This window comes from Balaenoptera borealis (genome assembly GCF_965194805.1).
Source record: "Balaenoptera borealis genome assembly, chromosome: 18".
Classification (NCBI taxonomy): Eukaryota; Metazoa; Chordata; class Mammalia; order Artiodactyla; family Balaenopteridae; genus Balaenoptera; species Balaenoptera borealis.
The window spans coordinates 55,092,908-55,116,293 of record NC_138877.1 but is presented as its reverse complement, the minus strand read 5'-3'; positions in this window follow the sequence as shown (position 1 = coordinate 55,116,293).

Sequence of the window (23,386 nt, the reverse complement as noted above, 5' to 3'; positions counted from 1 at the left end):
TTAATGTGGGATTCTGCAATAGGAGTAACAAAATATGTGGCATTGCTTTAACAGCTCAGGAGAGAGTGAAGAATAGATTAATGAAGCTGAAAAATGAGATTACGCATAATACAGTGGCAGAATATGTAACGTGTTTACCTCTGAAAACTTGGAAGGCAGAATAAATGCTAACTTGTCTGTAACTCTAGAAGATAAAATCAGAAAGAGTATTAGTGTGTGTTGGTTACCTCTTCTTGATTTGGAAGAGTTATATCGAAGAGATGATTAAAGTGATAACTGTCTTTTCCATGAACAGTAATGAAGTGGAAAAGGAGAGTCTAGAATTGTAGCTCCAGAGATTTGAGACAGCTAGATGTTTTTGGACCATAAAAGCAGGAAATAAGACTAAAATAGGCTTTGAACAAAAAAATGCATTAAGTCTTTTCAGTTAAATAAAGGTTTTTCACTCTATGGAAAAAATTGGATTAAATGTGGTATTGTCCCACAATTCTGTTTATCTCAGCTGTTTTCAATATATGTACATATAAGCAAAGAGAGAGGGGTGAAGAGGCAAAGCAAACTTTAGAACCATGAAAAGGAAATAATTTTGAGTATGGCTACAGGAACTTGGAATCAAGTAGAACTGACTGGAAGTGACTGGGGACAAACGATTCTAGTCAGTTTTACCGTTGCACAGAAAATAGCATTGCCAAGAAAGCCATGAGCATGGCCTAAAAATATCCTTTGTGTTTGTCTCAATAGATGATTGATAGCTAGACAGACAGACAGACAGACAGCATTATAAGGGCTGTGTAAATTTTATAGCTCACAAAGAGGGAATACTCTGGAATGCCCATATCAGGATTTCAGATGTGGACATGGAGGCCAATGAATGATAATTACTTGCCTTTGAGCACCACTGGGACTAATAGAGAAAAATGGACAAAGGTATTCCTTCCAAAGAGCAGATCCAGTCTAACTAAAGAATTCTTTCCATTGCATGTGAGTGAATTCAGCTTTTGTCATGTGAGCAGAAATGATAATGCCATTTCCAGACCAAGGATTTTAAGAAAAATGTGTTTCCATCTACACTATCTTCCACCTTCTATGCTTAGAAATGAAACAATTTAACACTAAGGATGGTGGAACCACATTAGGAATGGACCTCAGTAACTGCATTAAAGCCAATCTTTTCACGGAAAATATTCACCCCATTATAGTATATGAATAACTTCTATTTTGTTTAAGCCATTGTTGATTTTTTAGTTTATATATTAAATTATTTTAACTGTTAACATACTCAGATTGCCTTTTAGCTGTATGGTGAAGATGGTGGAGGTTTTGACTGGTGGTGGTGGTGTTTTTGGTGATAGTGGTGGTTGTGTGTATGTATATGTAATTGGACTTGAGAAACATTTATTAATCAGCAGTTGTCTTCTTTTATTCTGTGAGGGTTTAGTGGCATGAATGAAAACACTAAGGATTATCCCATTTTTTACTTTCTAGAAGATGACTAAAAGGGGAAGAATTTATATAAATTATCTGGGATTTCTATTACTATAAATTGCATAATTTTATTGAAATAATTTAGGGGGAATTATAAAGGTTCCTCAAGATCTTAACCTGTATAGGAAATACAGAGCATATGTTAAATCTGAGAAATGACAATTCTGCTATGTTAAAGCTGTTGGCCAGATCTTACGGCATATAGGGTTGTGAAAATCAGTATATGATATGACTCAAAAGTATTACTTCTGAATTGAATCATGTATAAATCCAGGACCAGAAGACATAGTACTTAAGTACTGATATATTCCTTTAAAAACTGTTGCACTCCTTCTGTGTATCTGGCATTCTGCTGTTTACTGGGGATTCAGGGTTGAGTGAGATATGTTTTGTTTCTATTCTCAGATGCTAATGGTCCACTAGTAGCTGCTGACAGGTATTGCAATTCCTGATTCAGTGGTAGTAGAAAAGGTTATTTTTTCCTACATTTATTAAGATATTTAACTATAACATAGGAAAATTAAAGAATTTAAAACAAAAAACACACATTAGAAAGATGGTAAATTTTCTGTTTTTACCACAATTTAAAAAAAAAGAATAGTCAATCTTTTTTGAAGAAAAGCTTAAGAGCTAAACACATACACACACAAATATTAGAATTTATAGGACTTGTTTGCTTTTTTCCCATAGTGATAGTGGTAGTTTTGTTTTGGTTGTTGTTGTGTTGTTTTTATTTTTGCCTAAAATGGCTGTTTGTCCTTTCTCTGGGACAAAAAATATTATGAAGACATAAACTTCCCTGTTATTTTGTTAAAACATCATTTCTGGGCCTAGAATTTATATTGGCTTCTATGTTACATAATACCAAGAATGAACAATAATAATTTAATCATATGTAACAAAAATACTTGCTTCTGGAAAATAAGTCTGTGAGTTATTTAAGCTGGTTTTGTATCACAATCACAGGTTACTCATCAAGGCTCGCAAAACTCACTCTGCTCTCCAATCCCAAGCTATTACTTAATAAACATCCTGAGCCGTAAAATCCTATAAATATCTTCCTTCAGTTTCCACATTTTGAGATACTATAAGAATATGTTAAGATTTGTTTTCCCTTATTGCAGTAGATCCAATAAACTTAGCTTTGCTTGATTAGTAGGTTTTCTTGGTGGTCTTCTAAGAGATTTATGGTCCCTTGCTTTCCATAAACTATTATCCTTAGAACCAGAAATCAGATACTGCAATAATCAATTAAGTAAGGCATTATAATCAGACATATCCTATTGTGGCAGGCATGCACACATACACACACACACACACACACATACACAATCACAGTTGCCTGAGTTTTATCAACCATGAGTTTATTGCTTCAATTTGCTCAAATGAGGGGAAACATTCTGAGACTTCGTAATCAGAGGAGTTACTTGCAGTTAACTTTTATTTCTGAGTATGTGATTATTTCCCACCAAATGGAACCATAACTTTATAGATTCTACCAAATATTAAATATTAAGTTTGGGAGATTAAGATCCACTTTAACAAAAAGCCAGGACAAGTTTTTTTGGTATAGGCCTTATAATTACACCAGGAAAAATACAGTTGGTTTACTCTATGTTGAAAGCACCAACTACTTTTAATCTTCCTTTTGTACTTAATGACATTTAAAGGGTTTGAGGAGATCCCTATTAATATATAGTTGAGCTAGAGAGATGGAGGAAATGATATCTGTTAATTAGCCACTGGGACAATTCATAATAACATGGACATGCTAGCCTACTTTTAACACAGCTGAATGTCTTCCAACTTCTTTCCCACTTCCCCCTCCTCAAGAATAACTGAAGAAAGAAAAGAAAAGAGAGCAAAACAAAATATGTTTTTAGGACAAAATCTCTGTTATAATTTTCCCCCCCAGATTGCTGGCCCTAAGAAACATAAACAGTTTCCTACTAGTGTCTGAAAGAGAGGAGCACTAGTGGCCAAAACCTGGGGAAAATGGCAACAAAAATCTTATAGGCAGAAGAAATAGACATTTACTATAATTAAAGGAATAAAGAGATGGTAAGAGCAGTGGGCACAAGGAGAGAGAGCCTGCACTGCTACAGGCAGTAGCTCTGTGTATACCTGAGTATCAAGGAATGTTCTAAAGAGAATAATTGGAGATAAGTAAAAATGTCCTAAGGATATGTTAATGTTTTATTCTCTTTTTGATTAATGTAATAACTCTCATTTCTAATTCATGGTATAACTAGAGGTCTGATTCTGTTCCACAGTGTTTCAGTGGCACTAATTATTTCTGGAATTTCCTGGTGAGAAATCACAAAGGAAACATCATGTGGTGCTCATTAAACCTGTGCTTAAAGAGATTCTTTAGCATCTTCAATGAATCGAGGTGCATAGCATACTGGTTAGAAAACTATAATGCATAATAGGTGAGCCTCATAAAACTTTATGTAATTTCATTGCCTGATCTTTTTATTGTGGGAAAATGAAAATAAAATAAGTAAACCGATATACAACATATAAAACATACAAAATAATAACTCCTCTCAAAAACAAATTTTAAAGATCTTTTCATATTCTAGTAATAAAACCTTTTTTACTTGGTATCCTGTTTTGCTGAACAGATAGGGAATTTTGATATTGAAAGGCTTCTGTGAATTCTGTTCAGAAAGATCTGAACAAAGATCACATTTGTATTCATCCTACAAATGTGTGGCTTAGTTATTTATTTGAATAGATGTTTGTTAATAAATAATATCACCAAACATCAACCTATACTTGAAATGTAATTAAGGGAATTCTTTTTGACTTCTAGCTTCTAAATAATGCTGAGTATTTTCATAAATAATTTCAACTCCATCTCTATTATTGAAGGGTTAAATGCATATATTTTAAGATATAATGATCTTTAACCATCTTAAGTGACTAAGATACAGTGTAAGCATAGTTTACATTATTAAAAATACTTGATTTCGGGATTTTCCATATTGTTTCATGCAATTCCTGATTTGAGCAGATATATTTATACTTAACTAGATCATTCTCCTCATTGTTATTATAGAAATGCAAGATAAGTTGAAGAAAATTCTAAAGGACACAATTATCATTTCAGTGGTGATATAGCCCTCTTGTATGAGTGACTTGAACACTTTAATGCCTTTAGTGTGATTAACAATGCCCATATGTGATACCATTTTTATAAGTATTATTTCTTGTTTCTTTCTTTAAAAACTGACGACCTCATCTTTACATACAGTAGTCTTGTGTTCTTGGTTTTTCAATGCATTTTAAAATGTTCTACACTGATAGTTCACCTGATTGCCTACACTCAAATTTAAAATTTCAGATATAAGTCATATGATAGAAACCAATATTATTACTGATTACAGAAGGAATCAGGAAAATATCAGATACTTTGTTTTTCTTCTGCCCTTAATATAATATTTATAAAGGTAAATTGAGAAGTAGGATATAAGAATGTAAAATTTCTTTTCTTTCTTCCTTTCTTTCTTTCTTTCTTCCTTTCTTTCTTTCTTCCTTCCTTCCTTCCTTTCTTCCTTTCTTTCTTTCTTTCTTTCTCTTTCATCTAGCTATCATCTATCCACAGAGAATTCATTGGGCATTTTTTAATTTTAGTAATATGATTTGAGATCTCTTTACTGAAAAGGCACTTTGTAACTGAAAAAGAATTTCCATATAAGAATATTTTTGGATGCATACTGAGACTATTATGCTATTAGAGTCTGTAATAGGTAAGATCATATAATAATATGATGGAATAGTAAAAATATATACTGTATAGTATTTAATATGATATTATATCCAATGTAGATTTTGACATGAGGCATTGCAACAGAGTCTAGTATACATACACTACAAAAATATTTGATGTTAAAATAAATCCTAACTTTCCAATTTTACACTCTCCTATCACATGTAGATCATTATAAAGATTTTTTAAGTAGAGTCCTTCTAAGCTGTTTTGAAAACACTATCAGATTTTTAAAATAATTTTCTGCTTGTCACATGTATCTGTGATGATAAACCATTTCTAGTTCATGTATGGTATATTAAATAATAGTATTACCCATGAAGTAATAATAACTAATGTTTATTGAAGGTTTACTGATGGTGGTGGTTAAGCACTGTTCAAAGTGAATTAGGAATATTAATTCATTCATTTCTCACAAAACTCTGTGGAGTAGGTACTGTTTTTACCACTCTAGTGTACAGGCAAGGAAACAACAGAAAGTAGTGAAACCACATAGTTCTACTGCAGAGGCTTTGTGCTTAACCAAAATATTCTCACCACTTTTCAAGTTTAAATTCAAAAACTTAGGACTGTTTCAAATGTGAGAGCTATGGACAAATTGCATCAAAATAACCTCAGCAACAGATTAAAATACCATTTTGTGGCCCCAAACACAGTTGTAATAAATCAAAGTCTTTGAGGTTGGCACCTGGTGATCTTTGTTTTAAACTAAGCTCCCTTGTATTATTGAGGTACCTTAAAATTTGAAAACATTACTTTCTTCTATCATTTGAGAATCCTCTCATTGTGGTACCCAAAACTACCTTCAACTAAGTCACTCCCATGAACCCTTGGCTCCAGTTCATATTTCCTATATGTATTTTTTTTTTTTTTTGCATTTTTTGGTCACATCTGAAATTTCCTCTTTATCGCTGTGTAAATTTCCTCTATATAACTATTTAAATTCAACTTTCTTCTTTATAACTATTTAAATTTAAATTTTAAAATATTCTAAATGTATTTATTATTTAGATAGGATTACATAGAATAATGTGTTATCAAATATATCTGCTTCAATAAGAAAATGCCAGAAATGATATTTTTTTTCTGCTGCCACTGAAATAGCATGATTCAATGACTGAGAAAAGTTGAGAGTTTAGAGGCTAGTATGAAAAGTGATAAATTTACTCTCAAAGTGTCCATAGTGGCCAGGTTTGGAAACATCATCAATTTATTCAGTACAAGAATCTTGAGGGGAATTTTCCAAGCAATGCAAATGTTAGGGCAAGAGAAAAGACAGTTACTAGAGCCAGAGTATTAAATGCCAAAGAATACCAGAGCAAGGGGCTACAGTGAATGGCGAGGATAATAAACTGTTATTGCTTGGAGCTTTGCTGGGGATAGAGAAACCAAATGGAAACATAGATTAGGATTTCAGAAAAGGTGTCCCATGAATTTTACCCCAAATATTTACTCTGAAATTCTGAGCTCAGTTTTCTTTTAACTAGGTAGAGCCCTCAATATATTCAATATGTAAGGGACTCAAAATGTAAATACAATTAAAGATATGAAACTGTGTATTGAAGACACTCAGTTGAAGAAAGAACTCTCAAAGAAAATCTGGAAGCTAGGATTGCCAATATTGAAATTTTCTGCAGTTTTCAAGACATCAGGCTCATTTCACACAAAGATTACTAGCATCCATAGGCATATTTTCCCTTCAAAATATGTAATTATGTTGCCACAATTACTCACTTGCTACAGGTGAATGTTTGTGTCCTTCCAAAATTCATATATTGAAATCCTTTCAGAGGTGATTAGGTCATGAGAGCAGCACCCTCATGAATGAGAATAACGTTCTGACAAAAGAAGAGAGAGTTCCCTTACACCTCCCACCATGTGAGGTCACAGTAAGAAGTCAGCAGTCTGCAACCCGAAGAAGGCCTTCTCCAGAACCGGCCCATGCTGGCACTTTGATCTTGGACTTCCAGTCTCCAGAATATGAGAAATAAATTTCTGTTGCTTATAAGCTACCCAGGCTGTAGTATTTTGTTATAGCAGCTTGAATAGATTAAGATACCCCTTGATGAGATATTGCTCTTTCTTGAGCTTATGTTACAAAACATAAACCTCAACAAAATCCACATGTTACCTATGTATATAAAATTACGACAAATTTTCTTTTCCATCTCCTTTTTTGAAATTTATTCCATTTCCACCCCTTACTCTTAACACCAAATGCTGCCATCTCTGCCATGGTTTTTTTTTTTGGGTTTTTTTTTTCTGCTTTTAGCAGCAATATGGGTCTATATTGTACCATCTCTTTGCTTCTGAGCACATTTTACTTGGGATCACTACTAGAGAGGCTGTGAATCTGCTTGTGATACATATGTAGGTATGATGCTGGTTCTGTGATTTTTTTTTTTCTGGCCTTTCTGGTAAGATGCGATTCTGTGAAGTGTTATTTTTTAAAAATAAGACACATATCTGGTTGTATTCCAGGTAAAATTATTTTAAAAATCCAATTAAATTTGAATATCAGATAAACAACAAATAATTTTTAGTATAATTATGTCTCACACCATTGCAATTTTTAGACTAAAAGTAATTTTGTTGTTTATCTGAAATTTAAGTTTAACTGGGCTTTCGTACCTCTGTTTGCTAAATCTGGCAACTCTAGGCACGTTTGAAAAATGACTTGGTTTCAGTTCAACTGTGGTGATTATACTGCAGCAATACTGTTTCCAGCAGGAGATGTCTAAGTTGAAGGTTAGTAATTAATGTGTATTTTTAAATTTCCCGTTGAAAAGTCAATTGGCATATATTTTTTCTCTGGAAATTTAATAGCTGGAGGTACACATGCTATTGCCTTTTTTTTTTTTTTCAATTTGGATCTTTCTGTTTTAAGAAGACTATATAATTTGGGCAATTTTTATTCTAGTATATGAGGCTCATTGCACAACTAGATTGTACTCTGTTGCAAAGAAGGTCAGTCAGAGACTTCATCTATTAATATGGTAAGAAGCTCCACCAACTTGTCCAATCAAACTGTGCAAATAATAACAATAGTATATTACCTAATTATCTTCTAGTTTCTGTGTATGGTCTCAGTATTTCAAGTATTTGAAAGAGAAAAAAAAGGAAGGAGCAACACCCTCTCCACTACGTGAAGAAAGTAAAAGGAAAATGAAACAGAAATAGGATAGGGTATAGGAAAGGTCTTAAAAGGAATAGGAAATACTAGATTTTGTTTAAGTGATATAATAAAAATATAGTTAGATGTGAAGAAAAAAGAATCCCTCTGATATCTTCTATTTCGGCTGTAGAGTGGGAAATGAGATGGTCTACGGAAGTTTTGAGGAACACGGAGAAGGTTTAGAAAAGAAGTTATAGAGAGATGAAGAGCTGCCAATTTGGAAAAACATTTTGATTTTCAGTTAAACATTAAAGTGCAAATGAAATAAGGAACATGAATTTATTGTAATCTCATTCTATACATTTGTGAAATTATTTTCAGCAATTAGTAGAGGCAGAGAGAAGATTAATTTGAAATAATTTGAGACCAACCTAAATGTCAGTGAGCAAGCATGAGGATTAATATCATTGCCATGGAAAACATCAACTTACTGAGCATGGATATAAACTAGGTAGACATATGTAAAGCCTGCAGGAAGTTGAAAGATAAATATCAAGTAAAACAATAATTGTATCTGAGGCATCTTTATGAAAACTAATACGCATAATCATAATAAATTGATGCAAATGAAATGTTGAAGATATATAAATAAAGAGTGAAATATCTGAATATGAAATAGTCTGTGTGATTACAATTGCTAGACTGTTACTAGGAGTAGGTGACCTTGGTGGAGAAGTATCACAAAATAATTAGACACCTGCTTAGGATTTATAGAATTATTTTATCCCAACATTTTCCCCAGAAATGAATGAAAACTTCAGAGTTATCTGGGCTTCTTTTTTTTTTTTTTTTTTAACATCTTTATTGGAGTATAATTGCTTTACAATGGTGTGTTAGTTTCTGCTTTATAGCAAAGTGAATCAGTTATACATATACATATGTCCCCATATCTCTTCCCTCTTGCATCTCCCTCCCTCCCACCCTCCCTATTCCACCCCTCTAGGTGGTCACAAAGCACCGAGCTGAACTCCCTGTGCTAAGCGGCTGCTTCCCACTAGCTATCTATTTTACGTTTGGTAGTGTATATATGTCCATGCCACTGTCTCACTTTGTCCCAGCTTCCCCTTTGCCTTCCCCGTATCCTCAAGTCCATTCTCAAGTAGGTCTGCATCTTTATTCCCATCTTGCCCCTAGGTTCTTCTGACCATTATTTTTTCTTTTTTTTTTTTAGTTTCCATATATATGTGTTAGCATACGGTATTTGTTTTTCTCTTTCTGACTTACTTCACTCTGTATAACAGTCTTTAGGTCCATCCACCTCACTACAAATAACTCAGTTTCGTTCCTTTTTATGGCTGAGTAATATTCCATTGTATATATACAATGGAATATCTGGGCTTTTAAAGCCTCAATTTTTATAGTATTTTTATTTCATTTTTTTACTTCAATTTTTGTATGCAAAACTTTTACTATGATGTATACATTTTGTACTTTGGTTGCTGTTTGAACTGTCTTCCATGCGGGTAGATGCAATTGACTATTCCAGATATATTTTCTGCCAAATGGCAAGTACCTGTTTTCTTGTTGGCCTTTAGTCTTGTATAACCACATGTTGAGTCGAATAGTTTTCTATAACATGGTTTGCATAGATGCCTTTAATTGCCACTCTTTGCCCTGTAATTAAGAGAATTAAGGATAATTCTGCGAGTCATCTCCACTTAGTTCAATTGTCAATATATATTTTATGACATATATATATATATATATATATATGACAAATATATATATATATTTTATGTCAATATATATTTTGGGTCACTCCTCAGTGATTTATTAAATCTGGTCTCATTTTTATAGGTAGAAGATTAGTATTAGTAGTAATAATAATAATTGAACTCAGATATAGAGAGTAGAATGGTAATTGCCAGGGGCAGGGAATGGGAGAAGTAGGCAGGTGATGGTCAAAGGATACAGAATATCATTTATAAAGTGATAAATTCTGGGATCTATATGTATATCAAGGACTTCCCTGGTTGCTCAGTGGTTAAGAATCCACCTGCCAATGCAGGGGACACGGGTTCGATCCCTGGTCTGGGAAGATCCCACATACCGTGGAGCAACTAAGCCCGTGCACCACAACTACTGAGCCTGCGCTCTAGAGCCCACGAGCCACAAGTGCTGAGCCCGTGTGCCACAACTACTGAAGCTCACGCACCTAGAGCCTGTGCTCTGCAACAAGAGAAGCCACCACAATGAGAAGCCTGTGCACCACAACGAAGAGTAGCGCCTGCTCGCTGCAACTACAGAAAGCCCGTGCACAGCAGCAAAGACCCAACACAGCCAAAATAAATAAATTAATTTAAAAAAAAATAATAAAATAAATATAAAAATATATGTATATCAAAACGCTGTGTATCTTAAATAGTTACAATTTTGTCAGTTATACCTCAATAAACCTGGGAAAAATACAAATAAAGTATCTGCCCAAGAAATTCTCATTTTGAAAGAACAAGGAAATTATAATTGATCTCATTGTCAGATGTAGCCTCCTTATCAATTTTAAATATCATTCTCTCATCTGTTTTATATGTATTAATTGATTTCCTCAGACTTGTGCTTTATGTATTCTCCGATGTACAAGACTCATCTACTTGATTTCTGATACTAAAACTATAGGATTATGTGTTTCTTTTCATGTTTTTCTTTCCTGAGGCCAATAGGGGTTATGGTGTGTGATGTTCCTCCTTTACTTATTGCATAACTACTCAGTATCAGACAAGTTTTTAAAGTAGTTTAAAATCTGCCTATATTCCATAATATAATTATCTTAAATCATAAAATATCTCTTCAGGCTCAAAATTCACAATAAAATTCATGATAAGATTTTATATACAAGAGTTTCATTTCCCATTTTACATTTTATCTATAAGAGGTAATTAATCAGAATTGTAGTTTCCCCTTCTTCTTTATTCCTGGGGGTGGGAATAAGGAAAAGGGGATGAAATTTGTTCTAAAAAGATTAATGATTGACTAAGATTCTCTTTCTGACACAATATGTGTGTGTGAATGTGTGTATTTCTTGAGAGCTCTTTATTAATCTCAGTTCTTTTAAAAAAACATTTATATATTGATTCTCCTAAGCATTACATCACTTTCCCCAAAAGGATAGAACATCGACCAAAATACATGAAGCACCCTTGTCATCTTAAAAGTGTATGCTGCACCCAGATAATCTATCACCTCCAACTATTTTATTTTCTCCTACTTCCTCGTGCTTATCTGTTTCCTTTTCTAACAGTAGATTCACTAGTCACAAAAAAGTGCCATTTTCATCAAGGTGGGATTTTAAAGCAGCTGAATCAGTTCTTACTGGTCAAACTTTTTATTTTTTAAGTGGGTTTTTCTGCCCCAAGTCTCTTTTGAGCAAAAACTACATTTCTTGTAAACTATATTTACATGTGCTCAGAAGATAATATATACACCTTGCAAAGTAAAGAAATGCATTATTTACTTACCAAGCATCAGGAGAATGAGACATATACATGCCTAACATTTATCCAGATTAATAAAGCCTTTTCTCTATTAAGAGCAAGTTATTCTTTGTCAAGCAAGTATACATAGTATGCTTTGCTAGCTTTTGAGGACAAAGGTTTCATTTTATAATACTTTCTGCAAATTTTTATACTATTAATAATGTCTCCATATATAGTAGATAAAATATTTTATGATTTTCATGGGGAAAATGCTTTTCTATGCTCCCTATTGTGAGTGTATTATAATGCAATCCATAATTCAAAATTATATGTGATTTGTGTGGATTTACTTCAAACTCTTGTTGATATAGGGACATTCTAATGATGCTTCTATAACTAGGCCAGAAACTGAATGATTTGTTGTTAAACTTAGTTTAATCAAAAGTTTTCTAAATATAAATAAAATAGAAAATATTCCCAAATAACATTTTATAATTTTATAAAAGTCCTGCAAAACACTTTGAGAAACTAAATGGAATTACACTTTTTATCTTTATGTCTACAAGTATTAAATAAAGAATCTTTTTTATTTAAAAAAAAGGCAAAGGGCTTCCCTGGTGGCGCAGTGGTTAAGAATCCACCTGCCAATGCAGGGGTCATGGCTTAGAACCCTGGTCCGGGAGGATCCCACATGCCACGGAGCAACTAAGCCCGTGCACCACAACTACTGAGCCTGCGCTCTAGAGTCCATGAGCCACAACTACTGAGCCCGCGCACTACAACTACTGAAGCCTGCACCCCTAGAGCCCGTGTTCCGCAACAAAAGAAGCCACCGCAGTGAGAAGCCTGCACACTGCAACGAAGAGTAGCCCCCGTTCGCCGCAACTAGAGAAAGCCCACGAGCAGCAACGAAGACCCAATGCAGCCAAAATAAAAAATAAATAAATTTATTGAAAAAAATTTTAAAAGGCAAAAATGGGAAAAGGGAAAAGTGAAGAAGGTCTATACCAGATATATTTGTAAGTGATACTTGTACATACAAATGTACATATTCACATATATGCATTTATATAAATGTTTAAATATCTATCTAAAGCTAAAAATCGTAAGATAATTAGAATAATATGTACAGATTATTAAAACTGTGTTTGTGCAAAAGTTTGATTATGATGTTGGTTGTATAGACATAAACTTTAACCAGGTAGCAAACACTGTGAATTTCTAATTATTTTTTATTCATTTTTAAATGAATTTATTTTTTAAAACGTCAATTTTATTAAAAAAATTCCTCAACCATCTCTTTATATTTACAGTCATTTTAGTAATATAAATATATCTACCCAATGAAGTCTAGATAAAATAGCACAAGATGCATTACATTGTATTTTTTCCCTTTGAAACTATTTATCAAATGTACTAGAAGGTGTTTTCATTGTAGGTTTCAATGGTTTGACTACTCAATTAAATAGACAATCTCTGTAGTCCACTTTATTATTTTAGAATTGTTTTTATCTTTATAGCAAGGTCCTTTTTCAATTATTTTCTAATAGAGCTATATTCTGTATAAGAAGAGCCTCATAGAGATATTGGTACACAAAACCCGTTCTAAGTTCTAGTATGCATAACTCATTACCAAAAAAAAGTTTATTTAGGAAAATAAATAATAAATGGTATAAGATGGGAGGAATTAGAAGTTAGAAATAAAAGGCTATGATCTAATTAATTTGATTTTGAAAGTTACTACTCCTTAAAGAAAAGAAAGATTTTTGGAGAACATGTGTAATACTGAAATATTTTATGATTACATTGATATCATAAAATTATAAAATATGAAATAAATTAGGGTCATAAAGGAGCTTCTAAGGTTAATCTTATTTTTAAAGTAAAGTTTAATTTACTAATATAGAAAATATTTCTTCATTTTGAGTCATAGACTTAAAACTCAGAAAACTTTTTATTCTTCATTACATAAACTGTTCTTGGTGATATAAACTACTGTATACAGAGACTAATAACAATGATTATACTTTTAAATACTATTTTTTAAAATACCTGATTGGGTTAATAATTTTGGATTTGGTTGTTTCATTAAACATTTGATAACGATAAGGCCTGGTGTGTGTGTGTGTGTGTGCGTGTGTGTGTGTGTATTTTTTGAAAACAAGTAATATATGTAGGGAACAATTATATGGATGTCACGGCAATTTAAATTGAAATAAATACTTGTTGGTACAAGTGAACTTATGCTTTGAATAAAGTAAAGGCAAAATACTGAAAATGGAGTTATTAGGAAAAAATAAGGGATCATGATAAATCTATTTAGTTACCAATATTCTTCAATAATGCTGGTCACCATTATGTTATTAATAAATGCTATTTGAAGCAATGACTTTTAAAAAATACCACCTATAATTATTACTGAAGGATATAGATCAACAATTAAGTGAAAAAATTTTTGGCTAAAATTATACACAAAAAAATAGAGTAACCAAACAATACTAATTTACTTATATGTTGGCCAGCATTCCAACGTAATGCTTCAAAAGTTGTTACATTCTTAATAAAACTGTATTAAAGTCATGAAGTTAAAAGATTGCTATTATTAAACAAGTAGAATCTATAGTTAATTATAGCTCTAAATATAATTCAAGGACTTCCATCTTCTGGTCTGCATGCGAGAAGCTTAGAAGTTGCCACTCTGTCCTAACAAGTGAAAAGCTTTTATCCATGTTTTATAGATCTTTCAGTGTACAGATCTTTCACCTTATTGGCTAAATTTATTCCTAAGTATTTTAGTGTTTTTGATACTATAGCACATGGAATTGTTTTCTTTATTTCTCTTTCTGATAAGTTTGTTGTTGTCTGTGTATAGAAAAACAATTGATTTTTTATTTACTGATTTTGTATCCTTCATCTTTACTGTTTCCATTTATTAGTTCTAAATGGTTTTAGGTGGAGTATTAGGATTTTCTATATGTAAGAGCATGTCACCTGCAAACATAAATTTTACTTCTTCCTTTCTGATCTGTATGACATTTATTTATTTAGTTAGTTTTCCTGGTTGTTTTGGCTAGGATATCCAGTATTATGTTGAATAAGAGTGGTGAGAGTGGGCATCTTTGTCTTTTTCCTGATCTTACAGGAAAAGCTTTCAAATTTCACCATTGAGTATAATCTCTTTCGATGAATGTTGCTGGGAAAATTGGATTTCACATGCATAAGAATGAAACTGTAACCCTATTTTACACCACTAACAAAAATTAACTCAAAATGGATTAAAGAAACCATAAAACTCCTAGAAGAAAACATAGGGAAAAAACTTCTTGACATTGGTCTTAATAAGTTTATGGTTATGATACCCAAAGTACAAGCAACATAAGCAAATAAAAACAAGCAGGACTACATCAAACTAAAAAGCTTTTACACAGACCATAAAATAATCAACAAATCAAAAAGGCAACCTACAGAATGAGAGAAAATATTTGCAAACCACATATATGATAAGGGGTTAATATCCAAAATATATAAGGTACTTATACAAGTCAATAAGAACAACAACAAAAACAATCCAATTAAAAATGGATTTAAAGGCTCAGTTTTTAAAGGCTGCTTTCCTTGGAGTGTTTTCTTGGCTAGCAGCTGTGGTTTTGTAGAAAGAAAACTGAGCCAGAAGGGCTGGATTCAATTCTAAACTCTGCCAATTTCTAGATGTGTGATCTATGAAAAAGTCACAAACTTTCCATGTCTTAGTCGTCATATTTTCAAAACAGTAATATCTCACAGAGCTTTCATGACGAAAAACAGCATAATTTATATTAAATCCAAAGATTACTATTACTATTTTGCTATTGTTATTATTACTAAAACACACCTTGGATGACTGATGACTGGTATTTACCAAAATATAATTCATCATACCAGTTCTCTGGATTACATTTTTAATTTAAAAAGCAAAAAATATCAAGCCACGGTGGAGTATTTGGAACACATTAGATAAATCAAAAAGGAAATGGCACTTTAACTATTAATTAGATCATTACAGATAATAATATGGCATATGAGGGGAAAGGGTTTGATAAGGCTAAGAAGAGCTTTTAGAGCTGGAACAAAAAAGAGCCAACATAACTCATGCCAAAAAAAGCAAAAGGAACAAAAGGAATTAAACTAAACTAAACTAAAAGCTACCATTTAAAGAAGCATGTGCAATTGTGGGGCTAGTAAGCACTTGCCCCATGAACAATTATGATTTTTGAGACAATGGTTATTTCCCAGCTAATATTCTTTAGTGCCACACTCCAGGGAGTTTAAGGCATTATAATTCTAACACTGATTCACATTTAAATTCTGGTTTTTGATATTCGGGAATGTCTATAAATATACAATGAACATTTAAGTACCCCAATTCTTCACTTAATCCTCAGACTTAAGGAATAGTATCTTTTAATAACACACTCAAAGATTCAGTGGATCCCCAGTATTAATCTAAATCTTTCTCCATAATCCTTATAATGTCAGAACATCAAAGAAAATATATTAATCCTAAGACTTTTTAGTAAAAAGGAAAATGAACTTTAAAAAATTCACAGAATAGCAAATAAATGTGTATTTTAACATAGATATGGATTTTAGAGTAACTATGCAAAGCCTATTTAGGTATGTAAACATTAATGTTGGTGAAAAACAGAAGTTAGAAACAAAAAAGTAACTTTTTGATTTTTTTTTAAAGATTTAATTTGATTTATTTTTGGCTGCGTTGGGTCTTCGTTGCTGCACGCGGGCTTTCTCTAGTTGCGGCAAGCAGGGGCTACCCTCTGTTGCAGTGCACGGGCTTCTCCTTGCAGTGGCTTCTCTTGTTGCGGAACATGGGCTCTAGGTGCGCGGGCTCAGTAGTTGTGGCGCACGGGTTTAGTTGCTCCACGGCATGTGGGATCTTCCCGGACCAGGGATTGAACCCATGTCCCCTGTATTGGCAGGTGGATTCTTATCCACTGAGCCACCAGGGAAGTCCCTTGACTGTTAATAAGCAAAGATTTAAGTGTTTTATGCACTTGTGTTCAATTTTATGAAATTAAATTAGAAGTTAATGCTCTGGCACAAGGTAAATTATAGTAACATATGATGAGGTATTTGATCCTGGCATTCCAAGATGTCTTCTTCCTTTATTCTTTCCTGGTCTTTTCTTTAGCATCCCTGATTTTTTAAAAATATTTTAGTATCCCAAATAGGGGATATCAATAATTTCAAGATTTATTTCTGACTATAAATGAATGCTTTGTTGGATTTCTAATGGCTTGCAAACCCAGATCCCTAATGTAGACAATACTTGCTATTAGAATGAAATAGTATGCATGAGAAACAGTAATGGAAGTGCTTTGGGCTTTGCCAATCTGAAAATCATTAAAACATCATTTCAAGCTATAATCCCCAAGTGAAAAATCTTTAAAAAATTAAAAGTGAAAAAAAAAAAAAATTAAAAGTGATAAATAATTCATATTCCTCAGGAATTCGTAACATTGACTAGACTTTATAATGCTTCTGATAGTGAACAGTAATAAAGATAAATTCATTTCCCATTATTTTAGTATATCCCACTGTACATTATAAGTCTTAAAAATCTGAAGACAAATCCAAAGGTGAAGAGATAACAAATGACGCTACATACCTGCTTTTATCATTATGATTTGATAACATAAGTTGCTGAACTGTGGAGTGGTTTGTTAATTGCTTCTCATGTTAATAATATAACAGGGTCCTGGAGAACAAAATCCTTTCATCACTTTAGAAAAATAAATCCAGTAATTGACTTTTTACAGCATGATTTTCCAATAAAGACAGACAAGATCAGTTTAGAGGCAGTGATCTGCACCAGGATTGTAATAGCCAGAGCTCTTGTAGCTAAGCTACCATTTGTCCCCCTCAAAAACTGTTGAAGTTGTCTTCTATTTTATTTTTAAAATGCGTTTATTTAACACTATAGTGTGAGCCTCATAAGCACAGGAGTAGAGGGGAAAAATACACACAAGAAAAGCAAAGAAAAATGCCTTTTGTTCATTAACCTTCTCCACGTTTTCCTTGACAACTTTATTTTCCCCTTTGAGTCTTGTTGCAGATTAATACATTTAGCTGCTACTTTCCAACATTAATACTTCCGTCTATGAGAAGAACACAGTCCCATTAATTCTCTGGATTTTGCTTCTACTAATCTTCCTTCCTTCCTCCCTCCCTCCCTTCCTCCCTTCCTTCCTTCCTTCCTTCCTTCCTCTGTCTCTCTTATATTAATGTACTCTCTTACCATTTTATCTTATGCTGTGTGTCCTCATTTATGACTTTTTCATTCTCTTTTCTTGCATAATTCTGAATTAATTACAGTAGTTTTTATGGATGGGAAGAATTTTTTTCATTTTTATTGAAATATAGTTGATGTACAGTATTACATAAGTTACAGGTGTACAACATAGTGATTCACAATTTTTAAAGGTTGTATTCCATTTACAGTTACTACAAAATACTGACTATAGTCTCCATGTTGTACAATACATCCTTGTAGCTTATATATTTTATACATAATAGTTTGTGCCTCTTAATCTTCTACCCTTCTTTAGCCTCTCCCACCAGGGGCAAAGTAGTTGTTAATTCTCCATTTTTCAAGGCTCCACAAGTATTGAATCATTTAATATTTTAGACTTTAAACCATGTAGCATGTGTCCTCAATTTATACTTAAACTCTAGATTTAAGTTATCTCTTCAATGAATTTAAGCACTCTAAATTCATTCTTTTCCTTATGAATTCTTGAAAATCTTAGATAGCTTGTATATTCATTCCCAGATTTTATATATATTTTTTTTTATAAAGTCAAATTGAACTCATCTTTAATCATAATTTTATTAATTCTATTTTTAAAGATTCCTTCTTGGACTTCAGACCTTCCTTCTGAGATTTTCTTCTTCCTAAAGACTATTTTTAGTATTTGTTTTAGAAATTCCTCCCAATTTTCTATTTGTGTCCCATTCTAGATTGATAGCTAACTAAGAGTACAATTCAAGGCCAGTATGATTTTTTAAACCTTTTTAAACACAATATTTCACTGTCTTACCAATTCTGTTAACATCTGAAGACCCTATGATTGAACTCATCATCATGTAGGTTTTCAACTTTTCCTTTCATTTATTTTAAATCTCTCCTCCTTCATCCCTGTGGCATCTGTTTTACATATATATATCTATATATAGATAGATAGATATAGGTATAGATATAGATACATATTATTCTTGAATAAATTGTGTTTCCTGAATCTAAGGATGCCTTTCTTAAACATTCCTGTCGTGCTCTTAGTCATTATCTCTTTCAACATTGCCTCTCAGGTTAGATGTATTTAGATGTTCTCATTCCATTTTTCAGTCTCTTACTGTCCTTTAAATTTTTTTGTCTTTATTTTCCTGGGATATATTTCATAGGATTAGTTCATGTATATCTTTCAATTCACTTTTGTGTCCTGCAGCACTGGAATAACAGAGCCAAAATTGCACTTTGTAAATTAGATACTACAAAGGCCAATGTTTCTTTGTACACCCTGAGACTGCCAGATTTAGCAAATAAAAATACAGGACAAGTTAATTTAGAATTTCAGATTCACCAGGAATACTTTTTTTAGTATGAGTATGTCCTGTGCAATAGTTGGCATATATACTAAAACATACATTTTTTTATCTGAAATTCAAATTTAATTGGGCATCCCTTATGTTATCTGGCAACCCTGAGGATGTTGGCAGGCTTCTGTGCTTCAGCACAATTGGTCCAAAGCAACTTCCTTTCAGTCAACAGAATTCCTTCACTTCAGTAGGTATATTAAAAGAGCATTCAAATGAACTGAAATTTCCCGTAAAGATATTTGAAAAACAAGGATACCCATAAATATAAAGCAGCAACGAGGTTTAAAGCATTGGAATGAGACAGAATGGGCAGCTGTGCCCACCTCACTGGTGTGTATGGGTGTGTTAGTTCCTGTGGGGAATGAGGATGGGAAGGCCTCAAGGACTAACATGCTGGGAACATTTGGGAACAAATTCATTGCATTATACTAGTTATACTTTAGCAACACAAAACGACAAGGCATATAAACAAAAACTGAAAAAAATTAAGCCTATTCGGATAAAGAACTCAACCTTTAAAAAAATAAATGGAGGAATTTATAAAGTTGGAAGAGGAAACATAGAGTTAGTTTGAAAAAATAGATATCAAAAAGGGAGAGCATGCCAAGGCATAAAGGATGTTCAACAGCTTCACTGCAAATATGGAAGTGAAAATTAACCTCAGAAAGGTCTTCTTCACTATAGGTTGTAGAACAAAAAGCAACTGCTGTCCCAAGTTAAAAATATATAGAAGAGTCAAATGCTGTAGTTAAGGAAGATATAGTTTCCATCTTAGCACTCCTAGTTATTAAAAACCACTACTGATAACAAAATTAAATGCATGTAATTCCAATTTTATAACATGAAGTGACACAGATATATTATTTTATTTCTAAAGTACTTAACAAATACAAAACCTCCCAAAACATAAAAATTTAACTGTTTCAGTAGTCTACTCAAATAATAACTTATTTTAGCTGTTCTAATATGACTAATTGTTTATACCACTGCCTACAGACCTAAAAACACTAAAAATAGATTGTAGGTGAAGTCACCATGTGAATCTTTGAATTAAAAGCATATGTATATACATTACATATATATATATATGATTAATGCTTTTGTATTATGTTACTGTTGTTGTTACTTACAGTCCTTTTACTAGGATAATTTCAGCATTGGAAAAATGTAGTAGATATTTTTCTTTTGTATTTTCCCCAAATATCTAAAATTATCATGTGTGTGAGTATGTGTAGGTGTGTGTGGCATGTATGTAGGATGTTAATGAGGGGGTATGTTAACAATATATAGAGAAGAAGAATATGGAAAATAGGTCTCAGCTACTTGCTGAGTCATTGTGAAAAAATAGTAACAGAAAACTTTTAATTATTTATGCAGTGAATTCCAAACATCTTATTCTGTAATAGCACATATATTCTAAAATTTACCTGATATTTAATTGATAGGGAATTCTCTAATAATTTCTTCAATTTTGTTTGCTACTGAAAAGAGATGTCTAAATACAATAGATTTTATTTGGAGAGGAGGGTATCTGGAATTAATGTACAATCTCATTATTAAGAGTATTTTGTCATTTCTCATTATAGAAAGGCTCAAAATTGATTATGAAATTCTAATTTGCATAGAGGTTGTAAAAATATCCATTTATATTGAGTAAAATCCATGATTGTGGGTTATATTTGCAGATTATAACACAACCTTTTAAGACATTTTCTGTTAATGTTTACTGAGTACCTGTGCAATTTTTTAATGTGACCATAATTCATACATATCCCAGATAATTTGCTCCTCAGGAGAGTATATCATAGAAAAATAGACTCAATTTAATGAACAATTTTGGAGATTGGATAGCATAATGATTGAAAACCCAGATTATCTTGTCAAACTGCATGGATTCAAATCCTGCCTTCATCACTAACTATTTGACAGTAGGGGATTTTCTTAATCTTCTTTTTGCTTCCCTTTCATTATCTAAAATATGGAAGAAAGAGGAGGATTTATTTCCATGGTTTTGAGTCTAAAATCTCAGAAGGCCAATATGGTATCATAGTTAAGAGTATAGAGTTTGGAGCCAGATAATTTGGATTCAAGTCTCAATTCTGCAATTTACTAGTTGTTTAGCTTTGGGGAAAAAGTAATTAACTTTCTCTGCATCAGTTTTCACCTTTGTAAAAGTAGAATAATAGTATTAATTAGCTCATACACTTATTTTGAAGATTATGTGGGTTTATTCATGTGAAATTGTTAGAACAATACCTGCTTTAGATAAATCATGTAGACTATTCCTTAATCTTAGAAAGATTGAAAGACTAAAGGAAAGTAAAGAAAGCTCTTATCTATACCTACAAAAAAAACAATGCTTAATTGTTATTATCTATTGCATTAGTTCCTATTAGCTGTGGTAAAAAAAAAAAAAAAAAAATGACCACAAATTTGTGGCTTATAATACCAGAAATTTATTATCTCACAGTTCTAGAGTCCCAAAGTCTGAAAACAAGTTTTAGCAGGGCCACTCTCCCTGTGGAGATTTAGGGGATAATCTGTTCCTTGCCTCTTTCAGCTTCTGGTGGCTGTTAGCATGCCTTGGCACCTGGCCACATCTCTTTCTGCTGGTCTCCATATTGCTTCTCCTCTGGATGTATAGTGTTTATCTCCCTCTGCCTCTTTCTTGTAAGGATATTTGTGATGACATTTAGAGTTCACCCAAATAATCCAGGATGATATACTCATTTCAAGGTCCTTACCTTAATCACATCTGCACAGACCATTTTTTCAAATAAGGTAATATTTACATATTCTAGGGATTAGAACACATAAATACAACTTTGGGAGCTGATATCAGCCTACCATGGTTAAGAAATTTACTTGCCCTTAGTTAATATTTTTCACTATACTGTATATCAAATTTTGTATAACACTACTTCTAAAAGCATTTTTGAAGAATTAGCACAAGGTGATATAACATATGCATGAGTTTAGGATATGAACTTGGACAATAACTAAAAATGTTGAGACACTGCATCATATATACGTTTCTTCATTGTATTTAAAACATAGACATTCCAGTAATGGGAAATGTACAGTATGCTAAAGCATTGGTGGTTTTTTCAGTCCTTGACACTTTATAAATTAAAATAATACGTGTGTAATAATAGTGAAAATGAGTCGTTTGCTTACCATTGGGTCTTAATATGCCAGTTTTACTCAGCTATAACATTTGCTTAATATTTAATTTTTCCAGTCACTTACCTTCTGCTGAATTATAAAGTAACTCATGAGACTTAATGCAGTTTTAAATGTAAAAGGTATAGTGAATGCTCAATATTATATAGAAATTAATTTGTAGGTTGACTTGAACTTCAATTTAAATCTTTTCTAACGAGCGATTATTAAACTGGAGCCCATGAATCTCTGAAGTCGTATGACTAATTTTATTCAGAAGTATGTATTTTCTGAGGAAAAACTCCAAAACATTCACCAGTCCTTCAATGGTGTCAGTGGTCCAAAAATTTTAAAACCATAGCTCTAAGGCCATCAAATGAATGAACACATCACATTTTATGGTGGCGTCATCTAAACATAATTATTTCATTCATTCAACAAATTCTATTCCTTGTTAGAGGAAAACCTATGCCAGCTGTCTGGATTATAGGCAATCAATAAATAATAACCCTCTTTCCACCCCTGAGTTGAACAGGTGAGAGAGAGGGGCAAGAGTCAAGAAGATGCATCTGAACGCATCATTCATATTTTTGATAAAGCTATTTGGAGAAGGTGGCCTTACTCTGTGCCCAAGTGAGTTTGCTAGTAACCCCCCTGAATATAACTATTTACCCCAAAACCTCATATCTCTCCTATGGCCACAGAGTCAAGCATACATAACCTTAA